This window comes from Triticum aestivum, chromosome 6D, assembly GCF_018294505.1.
Source record: "Triticum aestivum cultivar Chinese Spring chromosome 6D, IWGSC CS RefSeq v2.1, whole genome shotgun sequence".
Lineage (NCBI taxonomy): Eukaryota > Viridiplantae > Streptophyta > Magnoliopsida > Poales > Poaceae > Triticum > Triticum aestivum.
Window position 1 is genome coordinate 467,871,146 of NC_057811.1, and position 21,307 is coordinate 467,892,452.

Consider the following 21,307-nt stretch of genomic DNA (forward strand, 5'->3'; position numbering starts at 1 on the left):
AGGTTGACTTAATCAACACAACCAAACCATCGATTGCATTGATCTTGGATCACACCCCACCGGTGGGCAATAGAACCTTGAGCACAGTTGGAGGGAACAACCACATTTGCTCGAGTAGCTCTTCAATTCTTTGTCAAAACCTCTCCTTCATTTCACTGGTACCAACCTAGACACCAAAGGACGGATTCATCCAAGCAAAACACAAAGCAATGTCTTCTTGGCTACGATAGTTCACTGATCTTGTCTTCTACACACTTGTTTGTGTCTCCACAAGCTCATTGTGTTGGAAATATGCCCTAGACGCAATAATAAAGGGGTTATTATTATATTTCCTTAATCATGATAAAGGTTTATTATTCATGCTATAATTGTATTGATCAGAAACTTAATACATGTGTGGATACATAAATAAATACCAAGTCCCTATCAGCCTCTACTAGACTAGCTTGTTGATCAAAACATGGTTAAGGTTTCCTGACCATAGACATGAGTTGTCATTTGATAACGCGATCACGTCATTAGGAGAATGATGTGATGGACAAGACACATCCGTTAGCATAGCATATGATCGTTCAGTTTATTGCTACTGATGTCTTAATGTCAAATATATGTTCCTTCGACTATGAGATCATGCAACTCCCGGATACCAAAGGAATACCTTGTGTGCTATCAAACGTCACTTCGTAACTGGGTGATCATAGAGGTGCTCTGCAGGTATGCCCGAAGGTGTCTGTTGAGTTGGCGTGAATCGAGATTGGGATTTGTCACTCCATGTGACGGAGAGGTATCTCTGGGCCATCTCGGTAATACAACATCAAAAGAAGCTTGCAAGCAAAGTGACTAAGGAGTTAGTTACAAGATGAAGTATTACGGAACGAGTAAAGAGACTTGTCGGTAACGAGATTGAACTAGGTATGGAGATACGACGATCGAATCTCGGGCAAGTAACATACCGACAGACAAAGAGAACTACGTATGTTGTCGTAAAGGTTCGACCGATAAAGATCTTCATAGAATATGTAGGAACCAATATGGGCATCCAGGTCTCGCTATTGGTTATTGACGGAGAAGCGTCTCGGTCATGTCTACATCATTCTCGAACCCATAGGGTCCGCACGCTTAACGTTCGTTTGTGACCTAGTATTATACTCCCTCCGTCCCAAAATTGTTGTCTTTGATTTGTCTAGATACAGATGTATCTAACACTAAAGCTTAACTAGATAGATCCGTATCTAGACAAATCTAAGACAAGAATTTCAGGACGGAGGGAGTATGAGTTATGTATGTTGGTGACCGAATGTTGTTCGGAGTTCCGGATGAGATCACGGACATGACGAGGAGCTCTGGAATGGTCCGGAGGTAAATATTGATATATAGGACGATGATATTCGGACACCGGAAGAGTTTCAGAGAGCACCGGGAAGTCATCCCATCGCCGGAAGGGGTTCTGGACACCCCCGGGAGGTCTATGGGCCTAATGGGTCAACGGTTCCGGAATTCACCGAAAGGGTTTCAGATGTTTTCAGAAATGTTCTGGTGCGAGGACACTTTGGTTGGGCCAAGGGGTAAGGCCCACGAGGCTTTAGGTCGGTGCAAAAGGAAGTTTTGCGGAGGTCAGAGACCAGACGCCGAGGACCATGGAGTCTGGGCCAGACGCTGAGGACCGTTGCGTCTGGTGCTGGAATCCGAGAAGGACTCTTCCTTGCGTTCAAAACCGACTTTGGGGAGGCCCTCTCTCCAAGTTATGATCCCAGGGCTCAACATATAAACAGAGGGACAGGGCTAGCCCCTAGAACACACCACGATTCACCAAGCCTTCTACCGGCGCCCCCTCTCCCTCTAGTTCATCCTATGCTCTAAATCCGTTGTGCTTGGCGAAGCCCTGCAGAAATAGTTTCTCCATCATCGTCACCACACCGTCGTGCTGCCGGAACTCATCTACTACTTCGCCCCTCTTGCTGGATCAAGAAGGTGAGGACGTCATCGAGCTGAACGTGTGCTGAACGCAAATGTGCCGTACGTTCGGTGCTTGATCAGAATGGATCGTGAAGGTGTACGACTACATCAACCACGTTGATAAATGCTTCCGCTTAGTGATCTACAAAGGTATGTAGATGTTCTCCCCTTCTCATAGCTATGCATCTCCATGGATAGATCTTGCGTGTGTGTAGAATTATTTCTGTTTTCCATGCAACGTTTCCCAACACATTGACCTCCTCCGCTTCAGGGTCATCCTCCTCCCTCTCACGACATCAGCCATAGACATCGATATGTCATCAAGTTGGAGTATGTGCGATTCATCAAATTGAGACATGAAAGTTGTAACATCACATTAATCTACACTAAATCACCAAGAACCAACATGTCATGCAGTCATCATCGCATTGCATCACAAAAATTCATCAACAAAACTAAAAAAATGCTATTTTTTACCTTTCAGGAATCGTGTCGGACACTTGGTGGGCATGATCCTTGTCGGCGGTTGCGGTGGTCGTAGGTGTTGGCGGAGGAGGTGATGGAGTGGTCGGAGACGGAAGAGAAGGCGTTGGAGTGGATGGTTGTTTCCTCTTCTTCGCCATTGCCTCGTCGAGGGACTTGCCCACCGACGTCAGCTTCCTTGTCCGCTTGGTGATGGCCGGAGCAACTGGAGGGTGGCCGGTCGTCTTCACAAATGGCATGGCCTTGCCGCCAGTCCTCGTGGACGACGTAGTGGAGCGCAAGACTGTCTTCGTCCTAAGCCGCTTCCTTGGCGTGGGTGTCAAACGCCAGCAGGAGTGTTCACCAGAGTGCGAAGGCGGCCAACAGTTCCATTTTCAGGTAGCCTGGTGGTTGTAGCGGCGGAGGCGGGAGAGGCGCCATGTGAGTGGGAGAGGAGAAAAGGAAGCTTTTGATGAGAGTTGGTGGCCACTGCTCAAAATAGAGAGAGTGGGGAACTTTTGAGACTTAACTTGTGAGTTAACCTTTTGAGCCTTTGAATAGTTGTGGCTTACCTCCTCAAAATGGAATTTTTTGAGGAGTTAACCGTTTTTTAGAGTTCGGTTAGAGATGCTCTTTTTTTTCGAAAAGGGGGGTTCGCCCCAGGTTAGAGATGCTCTTAGTTCTCTTTGTTCATGTATTTCATTTCAGATGGTAAACACATTGAAACCCTCCACATCATTAAATCCAACTTATTGATAGCCCCACATGTATTAGAAGCTTTGAGAAGACCCAGGTTCCCTAGGGTTTAGGGTTCGGTCGCACCTACGCCGCTAGCTAGACTAGACACACCGGCACCCAACTTTCCAGGACCGGGCAATGCGTGCGGCACCTGTGACCAAACACAAAAACCTAAAGCTTCTTGTGCTTAGCAGCTAATTTAAAGTGATGCATTTTGTTAAATACTAATGAACAAACTAGTGGCTTAAACAAATTGTTCATGGGCCAACTTTTGTGGAGACATCCTCCCATTTAGGGTGGCATGCAAGGACGTACTCCATTAATTAAAGGTAGTGATCCAGCGACATTTGCACTCGTAAGTATAATTGTTTAATTTGTATATGTTGTAGATAGACAACTCATGACAGACATAAGTGCAGCAAACACTGGTGCGGGTTGAAAAGCAGGATGTATATATATCATCTCTCATGTCGTTAGATGCATGCTTCAGCTCAAACGACTTGATTAGCCTCTCCTCTCTCTACACTCTCTTCTTAGCTGAAGACTGACTGAAGTATACTCTCCTAGCTAGTCAGTGACATCAATCTCTGACATGATGAGGAGTCCCATTTCCATGTACTTGTCACTGGCTGCAGCTGTGATCTTGCTTCTAGTACTGACAGCCACAGAGGCTGAAGGCATCCGGCTAGACGCAGAGACCCAGGAGTCCATCAGCAGCGGCGGCCGCAACCCAGTGCTCAATGTAAGCAGCGCTTCTCATCTTCTGTTCCCTTGTCTGAATCTTTGGATGATCCTTTTTGCAGGCGCTAATTAACCTGCTTGTGTTGCTCAATGCATGTAGAAACCAATCGATGATGCGGTCAAGGGTTCCGGTGATGATCTGGTCAAGGGTTCCGGTGGATCGGCGAGCGAGGCGACAGGGAGCGCTGGTACTACGAGCGAAGTTAGGGCAGTGGCCCATGGGTTGCCAGAGTTCCAGGAAGACTATTATGTTCCGAGTGTTCACAGCCCTAGGCACCACTGACAAAAAAATGAACCAACTGTAACCGGGGATTTATCAGACGGCTGACACATAGTGTCGGCCTATTTTTATTTGATATGCTAACTAGTGCTTAATCCACTAAAATGATTTTTCTCCCCAAATATGGCTTTGAGGATCTGCTACAGACGCTCACAACGAGTTTTCTTGGTATAATCGATCAAGGGTTGCAGGAAGCTCGACACACACCCAAGCCTAGGACTAAACCTACTCGAACTTAACTTGAACCTATACTCAGCTTAAAGCTAGCTAAGCCTAAAAAAATATTCATAGAAATATCTGATGCTATTTGCGGGACTTTGGGTGGGGTGATGAACAAGATAAGAAGATGATTCATTCTATGGCATGGTGGAAACTTCGCTAGCCAAAATTTGGTGGACTGGGCTTTCGGGACCTTCATTGCTTTAACTTGGCAATGTTGGCAAAACAGTGCTGGAAGCTAAATGAGTAACCAGATTCCCTTTGCGTCATTGTGCTTAGAGCAAAATATTATCCAGATGGAAATTTCTTGACAGAAAAAAAAATTTGAAGTGTGGGGCATCATTTACTTGGCAAACTATCATGTCAGGTTTAGAAGCTTTCAAGATGGGGTATATCTGACAAGTAGGTGATGGAACTCAAAATGCATGTCATTTGGTGCGATAATTGGATACCGATCTATCCTTATCATCGTGTCCTTGCTCCAAAAGATGGTAATTTGGTGCACAAAGTTAGTGATTTCATAAATCCAGTTTCAGGTGAGTGGGACGAGGATCTTGTTCCGTCTATGTTTTGGCCAATTGACGCTGAAGCAATATTACCAATCCTCTAGCGGGTGGCCTGGAAGATTTTGTGGTATGGCATAACTCAAAAACGGAAGTATTATCTATCAAATCAGTGTACTATGGAGAGTAGTCTCACAAATTCAGAAACAATATTGTTCATCCGGAGGCTACTGGTGGATCGACAAACAATGTGGTTTGGGCTGTTATATGGAAATCAAACAACTGTTGATCCCACGATCCAACGGTAAGAAGGGTGATAACTGGGGAGTTATCAGCCAACTTACACGTAGTGCCAGCCTTTTTTTTTTAATTTGGATCTGCTATAGCTAGTGTTTAATCCACTAACAAAAAAATTCTACCCAAATATAGCTTCGAGGATATCTGCTAGAGATGCTCACAATGAGTTTGCTCAGTATAGTTGACGAACACCCAAGCATAGGTCTAAACCTTCTCGTATTCAGCTTGAAGCTAACTAGTTTTAGTACTGCAGATCAATCTGTGGTCGGATGATTAGGAGGACAGTGGTATCCCATGTCTACCAGAGTTCAAGTCCCAGACTTGACATTGGTGCTCACATTTTTCTGAATTTATTCCAAGCCATCTAGCGATGTGCGTTCAGTGAGAGAAGACGTTTCTGTCGACTACGAAGGTGTCTGTGACGACTTCATGAATCTCAAAATGATGTGCCGACTAAGTCTCTCGGAGGTGCTCATAGGGACATGGTGTGCGTGCACTTGTTTATAGGGACAAGTGTATGTGTGAATGTATGAGCATTTGGATATGTACTGTGTTAAAAAAACACTAATTTTAGTACTAGTACTATAGAATATATATTTTCTCTCGAAATACTACAAAGAATAGCTAACCTACGCGTCGAAAGGAAAGGAATAGCTAACCTACGTTTAATTTGACTCGGACTTGACTCGCATATATAGCTCTTTGATCTACCGAATCGTATACGAACCAGCACTTGTACATATACTAGGGTGATGCAGCGGCAAACTAGAGGCATCGCAGTTGCACAAACCTTTTCAGCTCCTAATAATTCCACCGAGTAGCAGGTCGAATCGATCCATCGCCCATTAATCTTGTCCATCGGCAAGAACCGGTTGAGGTCGAGCAGGTCCACAATGTTGTCCACCGGCAAGCGGTCGAGCTCCGTCATCGTTGGCCGCACGGAGAGCGGCCACCACACTTACACCATCGATGGCCATCCCACCGGGAACCACTGCAGGTCGCCACCCTTCCAAGTCGGCGGCCACAACTGGTGCGTCACCTACTTCCCAAACGGCGTGGACGCGGCCTACGCGGACCACGTATCCCTCGGTATACTCCTCGACGAAGATGTCAAGGCCCCCGTGAAGCTGAAGCACTACTTCTGCCTCGCCGGCGAGGCGAAAGACGAGGCGGAGCAAGCTGCGTGGCTGTCGTTTGCTAAGTTGGGATACTATACCAGGGAAAACGGCTCGACCTACGCGACCTTCATTAAAGGGGAAGACATGAATTTCGGAAAAGGTATTTGGCGAACAACCGTATTCTGGGACAGTTCCGAACGCATCAGGTGACACTGGTTCACGATTGTGCAGTCGTCCTTAGACATGTTTTTTTTTAACCTGGAACAATTCATTCCAAACTTAGACCCGCGGGTGAGTATACTTTAGTGATTAAATTTTTTATATTTATTTACAGAGGGAGTATATACATAAAAAATTAAGGGGTGAGTATACATCAAAATGGTAACTAACTTATTTGAACCCTTTAAAAAGGTTTTTTTTTCAGTGCAAAAACTACTCTATTTTTTCTAGTGTTGTTGCACTTGACAGGTATTTTATAAGGGAGTTCTTTGTATCTTTTTTTCTTGGGTGCTTTGTGTAATTTTCACTAGGATAGGTTCATTGGCGGATCCAAGACCCAGGCGGGGCTGGCCCGGGGCATGAATATGAATTACGTCATTCACTGTAGCATATTATGCACTGTAGAGACACTGTAGTGGCACTGTAGCAGCCTGGGGCCTTGGGGTTAGCTCAATCCTGGCTTCGGCCCTGGGTGTGTTAGAAATATGGGGTGGGCTCTAGGCCCATCCAACAATTTCAGAAAAGCTCGAAGGTCCCATGTAGGTGTCATGATAAGGGATGTGGTGCGTCCTATTTTCTGAATGAGCCGAGCCGAGCTCAAACCTATGTCATTCGTGCGCTTGCGCTTGCCGACTCGGACGTGGGTCCAGCCCACATCTCTTCATCCGGCCGAGCCTATACATTGGAGGCGTCGGTCAACCCTAGCTACCACAAAGAAGAGGTCACATATGTTATGCCTCCATGCGCACTGCGCCATCGCCGTTCCAATCGCTGCCGCCGCCGGTGATCCCATTCGGTGCACGGCTGTACGGGAGTGGGGCGATTAGGTTTTTGGGGAGCGTCTCCTACGCGACTACTCGTCTTCGTTCGTCTACGCCTACTATATCGTCTACGTCTGTACCAGTCGACCTACACCTAGAAGGCGTTGGAAAGATTTGGAACAGATATGCATATCCTTCTAAGACACCAATGATCGAGAGATCTTTACAGCCAGACAAGGACCCGTTCAGGCCTAAGGAATAGGGGCAGAAATTTTTTGGACCAGAGTCTCCTTACCTGAATGCACTTGGAGCACTCATTTACCTCACAAATTGTACACGGTCGGACATTGCGTTCGCAGTCAAATTCCTTGCTAGCTACAGTTCTGAGTCTACCAAGAGACATTGAAAGGGCATGAAGGACATCTTCCGTTACCTGCAAGGGACCAAAGATCTTGACCTGTTTTATAGAAGGAATCAAGTCTTATCTCTTATAGGCTATGCTGAAGTTGGGTACCTGTCGGACCCACATACTTGTAAGTCACAGACCGGATATGTTTTCCTTTTTGGTGGAACTATGTTTTCCTGGAAATCATTCAAGCAAAGTCTTGTATCGACTCTCACGAACCACTCACAAATCATGGCACTATTTGAGGCACCAAAAAAGTGCGTATCGCTTCGGTGGGTGATCGGCCAAATTCAGCAGACGTGTTGGCTGAATACTGTACAAACCCCTAACATTATCTATGAAGATAAGCATAGATTAGTTGAAGGAGCATATATAAGATTAGATCATAGTTCTAAAAACTGGACCGGACCGGCGGTCCGACCGGAAAAAAAGGAACCGACGATCCCAGTGGTTTTTTAAGCAAATCAGACCATTCAAGCAATCAAACCGGAAAAAACTGGTTGAACCGGGCGGTTAAAAAGATAGACGGTTCGATGTCATTTTTAGAAAGGCCCTTCAATCAACTCGTTTTCGTGCGAACAAGGTGAGGGTAGAACCGAAAAAGAAAAAGAAAACTCTTTTGGTAGGCTTTCGGCCGAATTAGGACTCTCGATTTTGTCCACTAACAAAGCTTATCAGGTGCCGCCACCACCGTTGCTTGGCGCCGCGACGCACAATTACGCCACCTCTCCCTCGCCGCTCCATGTGGCAACACTAGGCCACCAGCTCACGTCGCCACTCATGCTCCCGCCGTCTTGCACCACCTCCGTTGATAGCTGGGGAGAAGGGCCGCTGCCGCGTGGTCGAACATGTCCGTCCAACTCCAATCTCCCTCCGCTGCATTTAAAATCGACCAGGCCTCCCTCCGGTCCAGAGTCCAGACCAGGAGCAGCCGAGCAGGAGCTCCAGGGCTCCACCTTTGTTACCACTTGATTTTGATGTTGCTTGCTGCTACTACTTGATGTCGTTTAATTACCTTGGTAAATGCTACTACATTACTATATTTGAGTAAGAGATTATTATGTATATGAATTAGACATTAACATGTAATCATTGGTTATTGTAAATGTGATTACACATTTTTACCTATTTATTGAAAATATATATTATTTTATTGCTTGAAAAACCAACAATCGAACGGGTGAACCAGACACCCGACCGGTAAAAAACTGAACCGACAGCCTCATCGGTTCGGTTTTTTAAACTATGGATTAGATACATCACTCAACTAAGGGAGATTTCCGCATCGATAAGCTTTATCAACGTCATTACATACATCACTGAATTGACGGAGAAAAAGAATGAAGGCCCATCTGGACTTTTAGCCCCCATATCTACTCCCTCTGCATATAAATTTTGGTCAAAGTCAAACTTTGTAAAATTTGACTAACTTTATATTAAAAAAATTCAGCATTCGCACTATGAAATAAATATTATCAGATGCACCATGAAATGTATTATTTTTTTGCGGGAACACCATGAGATGTATTTTCATACTATATAGTTTTAGTATTGTATATGTTCATATATTTTGATATAAATTTGGTCAAACTTTGTGTAGTTTGGCGTCAAACAAATTTTATAAGCGGAGTAAAAAGAAAGGGATAGAGTATCTCTACTTCCTAGACTAAGCTTGGCACATTGTTAACGAAGGGGGTTATTAAAGCAAGGAAGGGACGGGGAAAAGGAGTAGTTCCCGTTCCCGTTTGCACTTGGGAAATCATCATCTCATCGGAGAAAGAAAAAAGAGTCCGTTTTTACTTGTGATCAAGAATCCATGTTTACTTGTGAAGTTGTGATCATATCATCTCTTTGTTTCTTTCTTTTCCCCTACAGCCCTACTCCAAGCCCGAGACGGACCCGGCTTCCTCCTCAACATAGCCCGACCTCCCCTGCATATAAGTAGCCACGCCCCTGCAGGCCCATGGCTGCCAAATCAACACAACCACAACCGGTGACATCGTCTTCTTCTCTTCACCTAGACAAGTTTTCAATCTCAGCTTTTCGAGCTTGATGGAGAACAAGGGGACGGCGGCGGTGCAGGAGAAGGAGGCGCAGGCGCCGGCGCCGGCGGCGTCGTCGACGTGCTTCAAGTGGACGGTGGGGGAGGGCGCGTCGTTCATGGAGCGGGCCAAGGACCAGTACAAGCAGTTCGCGGAGGCGCAGGCGAGCGAGCACTGGGAGTGCATCAAGAGCAAGGTCAGCTCCATGTTCGCCGACTTCGGCGGAGGCGCCAAGGACCACGTCTCAACGACCAACACAACGCCGTCCGTCCAGTCGCAGTAGATCATCGTCGTCGTCTAGATGGCCTATATATATAGCGTTATTACTACTGTACTACTCTATGAGGATCATTAGTTGGTTGGGTCTTTTTACTTCTGGATTAAACTTGTATCGTCGTCATTATGTAATATGTATATTGTGGATTTTGAGTTAATTAAACTAGTCAAGTGATAACCTGGAACAAGAGCTCTTTTTTCTTGGTATGCTTGTACGTTGTTTACTTTGTGTTCCCTTGCTCAGCTCAAAGAAAATTACCGGATTTCTTTAGAGGGAGGACCTGGATCCTTATGAATTCCTAAGATTTGCACTTTATCTGTCAATTAGTCCAAGGCAGAGCAGCAAAGAATCCAACGCCTCGGACTGTTTAACGAGTGCACAACTCAATGTTGTAATCACGTCTAGCGTGTGCCGTTGTTTACCAGAAAAAAATAGTAGGTCTACAATTCCCAACAATGTTGCTTCGCTAAGGATGGCAATCTTACCTACGGGTATGGGTACCCGCGGGTACCGTACCCGCATGGGCAGGGTATGGACACACTTTTATACCCATGGTTACTACTCATACCCTACCCGTTAAGTCATGGGTAGGGTACGGGTATAGCCTTGTACCCGCGGGTATACCCATATCATGCCCGCTTGTGAAATAATGTTAAGTTGTCGTTAATTAATCATTAACTTGTCATGTGACTTGTCTACTCCTATTGACTTTTCAGTATGTTGTACTCATGTACCTGTTATTGAGCTGAGATAATTGATTTTTTTGTCAAATGTGCTATCAATGAGTGTAAAAATGTGAACAACTTGTGTACTATTTGTTCTACCCGTCGGGTACTAAATGTGTACGGGTACCCGTCGGGTATGGGTACGGGTAAAGTTTCATACCCATGGATACGGGTATGGATAGAATTTTGTACCCACTGACTATACGGGTATGGGTATGGTATTACTCTACCCTGCCCATACCCTATTCATTGCCATCCTTATGCTTCGCCTACCACAAAACCAAATCCCAAGCTACTCGCATGATGTGAAGATCCTATAGCTAATAATTCGACAACCAACGAACCAGATGATCTCGTCATCATTGTGTTAATAAACTTTAGCATAGATTAGTTTAGATACATGACTCAACTGAGGGAGATTTCAGCATGCATCATCGCATTGATAAACTTTTGTTTGTCTTGCACAAGTTCAGATGGATTATGTGAAGACTGAAGAGTAACCTCACAAAGCATATTAGTATCAAGTTCTTCTATGCACATGAGCAACAACAGTTGGACAAGGTGAGAATTTACTAAGTCATGTGACAATCTTGCTGATATACTGACATCACCCTTTGAGAGATGCGTGCGTGGAATCGGTATGTTGATACTTAAGGAGATGCAATGTTCAGGGGAAAAACTTAACAAACTCGTCGTTAGAATCTCGATTCGGATGATCGAGTACTCAACTTGATGGTTTAGTGGATTGCACTCTTTTTTCCTTGAGTGAGTTTTCTTTTTATGTTTCTCACACGAGGTTTTTGACGAGACAATTCGTGCAATACAACAATGTATACTATGCGCTTTGTCTTCATTGTTTTCCATTGTTTTTTCTTTTGGAGTTTTAAGGCATAGATATACGGATAATTATCTAAGAGTGAGTGTTGGAAAATTGGGCCCACCTATGGTGTGGCGGTGGAGGTCTACGCAAGGCGCATCTCCTAACCCCTCCCGGTTCCACATTCTACTCTCTTTTTATGTGGTTGGTTCCATATTTAGGACAGTATAATCGAACCATTTCCCACCCCTCTCACGCATTGTGCATTTCTGACCGGCCGATGTCATCATCTGGTCATCTCTGGTCGTTGGGTCCATGTAGCATCCCGTAAACTGGCCAACTGTTTCCTATAGGACTGCTACTCCCGTGGCTGAATTGAAGGCCTCTGGTTAATCGGGTTGGCCTGCGGCTGATTGGGCCTTTTACCTACACGAAGCCATCTACTTGGGAGAACAAAGAAATGTCAAGCAAGACAGACCAAACGATCTGAGTGACAAGGGGAAGCGGTGATCCAACTGTTCAGTGCGAGTGGCGTCCGGCGGCGCCCGCCGTGACGTAGCTCGCCAGTTGCAGGACTTGTAGAATCAGCATGCTTAGGCGCGCCACCGTCCAAGACGGCCGTCGTGCTTCTGCATTCCCTCCATGTCGGTCATGCGTCCCCTTGCTGGTACAACTCGCCCCTCTTTTATTCCAAATGCTTACAAATTTGACGGAGGTCTCACATCCTGATTCTAGTTTGACAACCCTGTTGTCCATGCATTTGAGAGCCAGGTCTCACATCTTAATTCCAGTTCGAAGGCCCGGCCGTCCATGTATTTGATAGCTGCCCACAGGGTGGCAGGGAGAAGGACAACGGGTAAGGTAAATCGCAAAATTCCACCCACAAGATTTCAGTTCATGACATAGGCTGATAACGCTGATTCAGAATTTAACAACGATCAAGTGTTAGGATTATCCCTCCGGTTTTATAATTTTTTGCAGTGGTTGTGTTCGCCCTGGGTTCCGGTCCACGGTGTAACTTGTTGCCCTGCGACTGGCAAGCGTCCGTGTTTCCCTTCCCCTTTCATTTGAGCTCTTAAGTGTTTTTGGTATAAGGTACTGTGATTGAGTTCCTACTTCACAACACTAATTTCAAGTCAGTTAAGTAATTTTTTATATATAATGTGCAGATTCAGTTTCACATATGGGGATTCTTATGTGGATATTAATTTTCAGTATTCCTGGCTGTATTACCTTTTCTATCCATACATTCATCCAATTTCAAAGCAGCACAGGCACACAGTCCAAGCTTAGGAATGAAGCTTAGTGTTCTTGATGTGTGCATTCTCCTTCATCCATGGAAGAAGGTGGACATGGTAATTCAGCCAACTTTCTTTCTTATTTGGTATGGGTTAGTTATGTATGATAACTAGATTTGGATACCATTTATAACATTATTGTTGGTGTCATCGCCACCACAGGATGCAACCTCATGGGCATGGGGTCCAAGCAAAGGCCAGAGTTGTGGTGACTCTTTCAACACGGAATCCATCGATGTAAGGTTTGTGCTTCCCCAGCCTCAATCAGCACATGTCTCCCGTCAATGGTGGCCTACTCGTTGAACCTTATGCAAGTATTAGGTTTGTCGATCTTCTCTATACTTCAGTCAAAATTTTCTTCCATTCGTTTTAGTTCTAGAACCATGAACAAATGATCTGCAATGGGCAACAAATAGACCGTATCGCTCCTTTTCATAGATTCTGTCCTTGTCCAATCAAATATAATGACCACTAAAGGATTTTGGTTATACTTTGTCTTAAAAATAATGCAAATTTAAAGAGTCATGCTCCTCTTGTTTGAGTTGGTCATAAGGGACTCCCAAACTAAATTGATGCTTTATGCTTGATTCTAAATAGCTTCCTTAGTTGCTCGAAGTAATAAATTCCTAGACTACAATAGTACAATTTAGAAATGAAAATCATATTCTATTTAGACTGCATTATTTTATCATTTTGCCGAGTCAAGCTGGAGATAACCCAAAAGGCTCTATGCATAGTTTTGGTTTACATCGAACTATTTTGTTCAAATACTTTCTTCCAAAATTTCAGTAAAATGCGAGAAAGGTTTTCTCAACGGTTACAAGAAACAAGGTTTTTTTTTTGAAAGGACGCAGGAGAACTGCGCATTTCATTAAGAGGAACGGAGAAAGAAACGCCAACTGTACAGCAATGAGGAGGACCTCAAAAGAAGAAGAAGAAGAAAAGAAAAGAAAAGAAGGAGAAGATAGAGCTACTCTCGCGGCATCAAATGCCGGCACCCAGCCAGTGTTGGGGATCGTTGCAGAAATTAAAAAATTTCTACACATCACCAAGATCAATCTATGGAGAGACTAGCAACGAGAGAGAGGGGAGTGCATCTTCATACCCTTGAAGATTGCGATGCGGAAGCGTTACAAGAACGCGGACGAGGGAGTCGTACTCGTAGCGATTCAGATCGCGGTTGATTCCGATCTAAGCGCCGAACGATGGCGCCTCCGCGTTCAACACACGTACAGCCCGGGGACGTCTCCTCCTTCTTGATCTAGCAAGGGGGGAGGAGAAGTTGAGGGAGAGCTCCGGCAGCACGACGGCGTGGTAGCGGTGGAGCTCGTGGTTCTCCGGCAGAGCTTCGCTAAGCGCTACAGAGGAGGAGAAGGTGTAGGAAGGGGGGAGGGCTGCGCCAGGTGAAGGGGTGCGGTTGCCCTCCCACCCCCCACTATTTATAGGGGGAAGGGGAGAGGGGGCCGGCCCCCTAGATCCATCTAGAGGGGGGCGGCGGCCCCCTAGGGTTTCCACCTAAGGGGGGCAGCGGCCCCCTTAGGGTTTCCAACTAGGGGGGGCGCCCGCCCCTGGGGTGGCAGCGCCCCCCTAGGGTTTCCAACCCTAGGCGCCTTGGGCCCTTGGGGGGGCGCACCAGCCCACTAAGGGGCTGGTTCCCACCCAACTACAGCCCATTAGGTCCTTCGGGGCAGGTGGACCCTCCCGGTGGACCCCCGCAACCCCTTCGATGGTCCCGGTACAATACCGATAAACCCCGAAACCTTTCCGGTGACTGAAACTGGACTTCCCATATATAAATCTTCACCTCCGGACCATTCCGGAACTCCTCGTGACGTCCGGGATCTCATCTGTGACTCCGAACAACTTTCGGTAACCACATACAATTCCCATTACAACTCTAGTGTCACCGAACCTTAAGTGTGTAGACCCTACGGGTTCGGGAACTATGCAGACATGACCGGGACATCTCTCCGGCCAATAACCAACAGCGGGATCTGGATACCCATGTTGGCTCCCACATGTTCCACGATGATCTCATCGGATGAACCACGATGTCAAGGATTCAATCAATCCCGTATATGATTCCCTTTGTCTACCGGTATAGCACTTGCACGAGATTCGATCGTCGGTATACCGATACCTTGTTCAATCTCGTTACGGCAAGTCTCTTTACTCGTTCCGTAACACATCATCCCGTGACCAACCCCTTAGTCACATTGAGCTCATTACGATGATGTCTTACCGAGTGGGCCCAGAGATACCTCTCCGTCATACGGAGTGACAAATCCCAGTCTCGATTCATGCCAACCCAACAGATACTTTCGGGGATACCCGTAGTGTACCTTTATAGCCACCCAGTTACGTTGTGACGTTTGGCACACCCAAAGTGCCCTTACGGTATCCGGGAGTTGCACAATCTCATGGTCTAAGGAAAAGATACTTGACATTAGAAAAGCTTTAGCAGACGAACTACACGATCTTGTGCTATGCTTAGGATTGGGTCTTGTCCATCACATCATTATCCTAATGATGTGATCCCGTTATCAATGACATCCTATGTCCATGGTTAGGAAACCGTAACCATCTATTGATCAACGAGCTAGTCAACTAGAGGCTCACTAGGGACATGTTGTGGTCTATGTATTCACACATGTATTACGATTTCCGGATAACACAATTATAGCATGAACAATAGACAATTATCATGAACAAGGAAATATAATAATAACCATTTTATTATTGCCTCTAGGGCATATTTCCAACAGTCTCCCACTTGCACTAGATTCAATAACCTAGTTACATTGTGATGAATCGAACACCCATAGAGTTCTGGTGTTGATCATGCTTTGCACGTGGAAGAGGTTTAGTCAACGGATCTGCGACATTCAGGTCCGTATGCACTTTACAAATCTCTATGTCTCCATCTTGAACATTTTCACGAATGGAGTTGAAGCGACGCTTGATATGCCTGGTCTTCTTGTGAAACCTGGGCTCCTTGGTAAGGCCAATAGCTCCAGTGTTGTCACGGAAGAGAGTAATTGGGCCCGACGCATTGGGAATAACTCCTAGGTCGGTAATGAACTCCTTCATCCAGATTACTTCATGTGCTGCCTCCGAGGCTGCCATGTACTCCGCTTCACATATAGATCCCGCCACGACGCTTTGCTTGCAACTGCACCAGCTGACTGCCCCACCATTCAAAATATACACGTATCCGGTTTGTGACTTGGAGTCATCCAGATCTGTGTCGAAACTAGCATCGACGTAACCCTTTACGACGAGCTCTTCGTCACCTCCATAAACGAGAAACATATCCTTCGTCCTTTTCAGGTACTTCAGGATATTCTTGACCGCTGTCCAGTGTTCCATGCTGGGATTACCTTGGTACCTTCCTACCAAACTTACGGCAAGGTTTACATCAGGTCTGGTACACAGCATGGCATACATAATAGACCCTATGGCCGAGGCATAGGGGATGACACTCATCTTTTCTCTATCTTCTGCCGTGGTCGGGCATTGAGCCGTGCTCAATCTCACACCTTGCAATACAGGCAAGAACCCCTTCTTCGAATGATCCATATTGAACTTCTTCAATATCTTGTCAAGGTACGTGCTTTGTGAAAGACCAATGAGGCGTCTCGATCTATCTCTATAGATCTTGATGCCTAATATGTAAGCAGCTTCTCCAAGGTCCTTCATTGAAATACACTTATTCAAGTAGGCCTTTATGCTTTCCAAGAGTTCTATATCATTTCCCATCAATAGTATGTCATCCACATATATATATATATATATATATATATATATATATATAATATGAGAAATGCTACAGAGCTCCCACTCACTTTCTTGTAAACACAGACTTCTCCATCAATCTGCGTAAACCCAAACGCTTTGATCATCTCATCAAAACGAATGTTCCAACTCCGAGATGCTTGCACCAGCCCATAGATCGAGCGTTGGAGCTTGCATACCTTGTCAGCATTCTTAGTATCGACAAAACCTTCCAGCTGCATCATATACAATTCTTCCTTAAGGAAACCATTAAGGAATGTCGTTTTGACGTTCATTTGCCATATCTCATAATCATAGAATGCGGCAATTGCTAACATGATTCTGACAGACTTCAGCTTCGCTACGGGTGAGAAGGTCTCATCGTAGTCAACCCCTTGAACTTGTCGATAACCCTTAGCGACAAGCCGAGCCTTATAGATGGTTACATACCATCCACGTCTGTCTTCTTCTTAAAGTTCCATTTATTTTCTATCGCTCGCCGATCATCGGGCAAGTCAGTCAAAGTCCATACTTCGTTTTCATACATGGATCCTATCTCGGATTTCATGGCTTCAAGCCATTTGTCGGAATCCGGGCCCGCCATCGCTTCTTCATAGTTCGAAGGTTCACCATTGTCTAACAACATGATTTCCAGGACAGGGTTGCCGTACCACTCTGGTGCGGAACGTGTCCTTGTGGACCTACGAAGTTCAGTAGCAACTTGATCTAAAGTTTCATGATCATCATCATTAACTTCCTCTCTAGTCGGTGCAGGCACCACAGAAACATTTTCTTGAGCTGCGGTGCTCTCCGATTCAAGAGGCAATACTTCATCAAGTTCTACTTTCCTCCCACTTACTTCTTTCGAGAGAAACTCTTTCTCTAGAAAGGATCCATTCTTGGCAACAAAGATTTTGCCTTCGGATCTGAGGTAGAAGGTATACCCAATAGTTTCCTTAGGGTATCCTATGAAGACGCATTTTTCCGATTTGGGTTCGAGCTTTTCAGGTTGAAGTTTCTTGACATAAGCATCGCATCCCCAAACTTTCAGAAACGACAGCTTAGGTTTCTTCCCAAACCACAATTCATACGGTGTCGTCTCAACGGATTTCGACGGAGCCCTATTTAAAGTGAATGCGGCAGTCTCTATAGCATAACCCCAAACTGATAGCGGTAGATCCGTAAGAGACATCATAGATCGCACCATATCCAATAGAGTGCGATTACGACGTTCGGACACACCATTACGCTGAGGTGTTCCAGGTGGTGTGAGTTGTGAAACGATTTCACATTTCCTTAAGTGTGTGCCAAATTCGTGACTCAAATATTCCCCTCCACGATCTGATCGTAAGAATTTTATTTTCCTGTCACGTTGATTCTCAACCTCACTCTGAAATTCCTTGAACTTTTCAAAGGTCTCAGACTTGTGTTTCATCAAGTAGACATACCCATATCTACTTAAGTCATCGGTGAGGGTGAGAACATAGCGATAACCACCGCGAGCCTCAACGCTCATTGGACCGCACACATCAGTATGTATGATTTTCAATAAGTTGGTTGCTCGCTCCATTGTTCCGGAGAACGGAGTCTTGGTCATTTTGCCCATGAGGCATGGTTCGCACGTGTCAAATGATTCATAATCAAGAGACTCCAAAAGTCCATCTGCATGGAGTTTCTTCATGCGTTTGACACCAATGTGACCAAGGCGGCAGTGCCACAAGTATGTGGGACTATCATTATCAACCTTACATCTTTTGGCATTCACACTATGAATATGTGTAACATCACGTTCGAGATTAAATAAGAATAAACCATTGACCAGTGGGGCATGACCATAAAACATGTCTCTCATATAAATAGAACAACCATTATTCTCAGATTTAAATGAGTAGCCATCTCGCATTAAACGAGATCCAGATACAATGTTCATGCTCAACGCTGGTACTAAATAACAATTATTGAGGTTTAAAACTAATCCCGTAGGTAAATATAGAGGTAGCGTGCCGACGGCGATCACATCGACCTTGGAACCATTCCCGACGCGCATCGTCACCTCGTCCTTCGCCAGTCTCCGCTTATTCCGCAGCTCCTGTTTTGAGTTACAAATATGAGCAACCGCACCGGTATCAAATAACCAGGAGCTACTACGAGCGCTGGTTAGGTACACATCAATAACATGTATATCACATATACCTTTGGTATTGTCGGCCTTCTTATCCGCTAAGTACTTGGGGCAGTTCTGCTTCCAGTGACCGTTTCCCTTGCAATAAAAGCACTCAGTCTCAGGCTTGGGTCCATGCTTTGGCTTCTTCCCGGCAACTGGCTTACCGAGCGCGGCAACTCCCTTGTCGTCCTTCTTGAAGTTCTTCTTACCCTTGCCTTTCTTGAACTTAGTGGTTTTATTCACCATCAACACTTGATGTTCCTTTTTGATCTCCACCTCCGCTGATTTCAGCATTGAATATACCTCAGGAATGGTCTTTTCCATCCCCTGCATATTGAAGTTCATCACAAAGCTCTTGTAGCTAGGTGGGAGCGACTGAAGGATTCTGTCAATGACCGCATCATCCGGAGATTAACTCCCAGCTGAGATAAGCGGTTGTGCAACCCAGACATTTTGAGTATGTGCTCGCTGACAGAACTATTTTCCTCCATCTTACAACTGTAGAACTTGTCGGAGACTTCATATCTCTCGACCCGGGCATGAGCTTGGAAAACCATTTTCAGCTCTTGAAACATCTCATATGCTCCGTGCTGCTCAAAACGCTTTTGGAGCCCTGGTTCTAAGCTGTAAAGCATGCCACACTGAACCAGGGAGTAATCATCACTACGCGACTGCCAGGCGTTCATAACGTCTTGAGTTGCTGGGAAAACAGGTGCATCACCTAGCGGTGCTTCAAGGACATATGCTTTCTTGGCAGCTATGAGGATAATCCTCAGGTTACGGACCCAGTCCGTGTAGTTGCTACCATCGTCTTTCAGCTTGGTTTTCTCTAGGAACGCATTGAAGTTGAGGGCAACATTAGTGTGGGCCATTTGATCTACAAGACATATTGCAAAGTTTTAGACTATGTTCATGATAATTAAGTTCATCTACTCAAATTATTTAATGAACTCCCACTCAGACAGACATCCCTCTAGTCATCTAAGTGATACATGATCCGAGTCAACTAGGCCGTGTCCGATCATCACGTGAGATGGACTAGTCATCATCAGTGAACATCTTCATGTTGATCGTATCTTCTATACGACTCATGTTCGACCTTTCGGTCTTCCGTGTTCCGAGGCCATGTCTGTACATGCTAGGCTCGTCAAGTCAACCTAAGTGTATTGCGTGTGTAAATCTGGCTTACACCCGTTGTATGCGAACGTTAGAACCTATCACACCCGATCATCACGTGGTGCTTCGGAACAACGGACCTTAGCAACGGTGCATGGTTAGGGGGAACACAATTCTTGATATTTTAATGAGGGATCATCTTATTTATGCTACCGTCGTTCTAAGCAAATAAGATGTAAAAACATGATAAATATCACATGCAATCAAATAGTGACATGATATGGCCAATATCATTTTGCTCCTTTTGATCTCCATCTTCGGGGCGCCATGATCATCATCGTCACCGGCATGACACCATGATCTCCATCATCGTGTCTTCATGAAGTTGTCTCGTCAACTATTACTTCTACTACTATGGCTAACGGTTTAGCAATAAAGTAAAGTAATTACATGACATTTATGTTGACACGCAGGTCATAAATAAATTAAGACAACTCCTATGGCTCCTGCCGGTTGTCATACTCATCGACATGCAAGTCGTGATTCCTATTACAAGAACATGATCAATCTCATACATCACATATATATAATTCATTACATCCTTTTGGCCATATCACATCACATAGCATACCCTGCAAAAACAAGTTAGACGTCCTCTAATTGTTGTTGCATGTTTTACGTGGCTGCTATGGGTTTCTAGCAAGAACGTTTCTTACCTACACAAAAGCCACAACGGTGATATGCCAATTGCTATTTACCCTTCATAAGGAACCTCTTCATCGAATCCGATCCGACTAAAGTGGGAGAGACCGACACCCGCTAGCCACCTTATGCATCAAGTGCATGTCAGTCGGTGGAACCTGTCTCACGTAAGTGTACGTGTAAGGTCGGTCCGGGCTGCTTCATCTCACGATGCCGCCGACTAGTAACGGCAAGTAAATTGACAAAATCGACGCCCACAACAACTTGTGTTCTACTCGTGCATAGAAACTACGCATAAACCTAGCTCATGATGCCACTGTTGGGGATCGTTGCAGAAATTAAAAAAATTCTACGCATCACCAAGATCAATCTATGGAGAGACTAGCAACGAGAGAGAGGGGAGTGCATCTTCATACCCTTGAAGATCGCGATGTGGAAGCGTTACAAGAACGCGGATGAGGGAGTCGTACTCGTAGTGATTCAGATCGCGGTTAATTCCGATCTAAGCGCCGAACGACGGCGCCTCCGCGTTCAACACACGTACAGCCCGGGGACGTCTCCTCCTTCTTGATCCAGCAAGGGGGGGGGGGAGAAGTTGAGGGAGAGCTCCGGCAGCACAATGGCGTGGTGGCGGTGGAGCTCGTGGTTCTCCGGCAGAGCTTCGCTAAGCGCTACGGAGGAGGAGAAGGTGT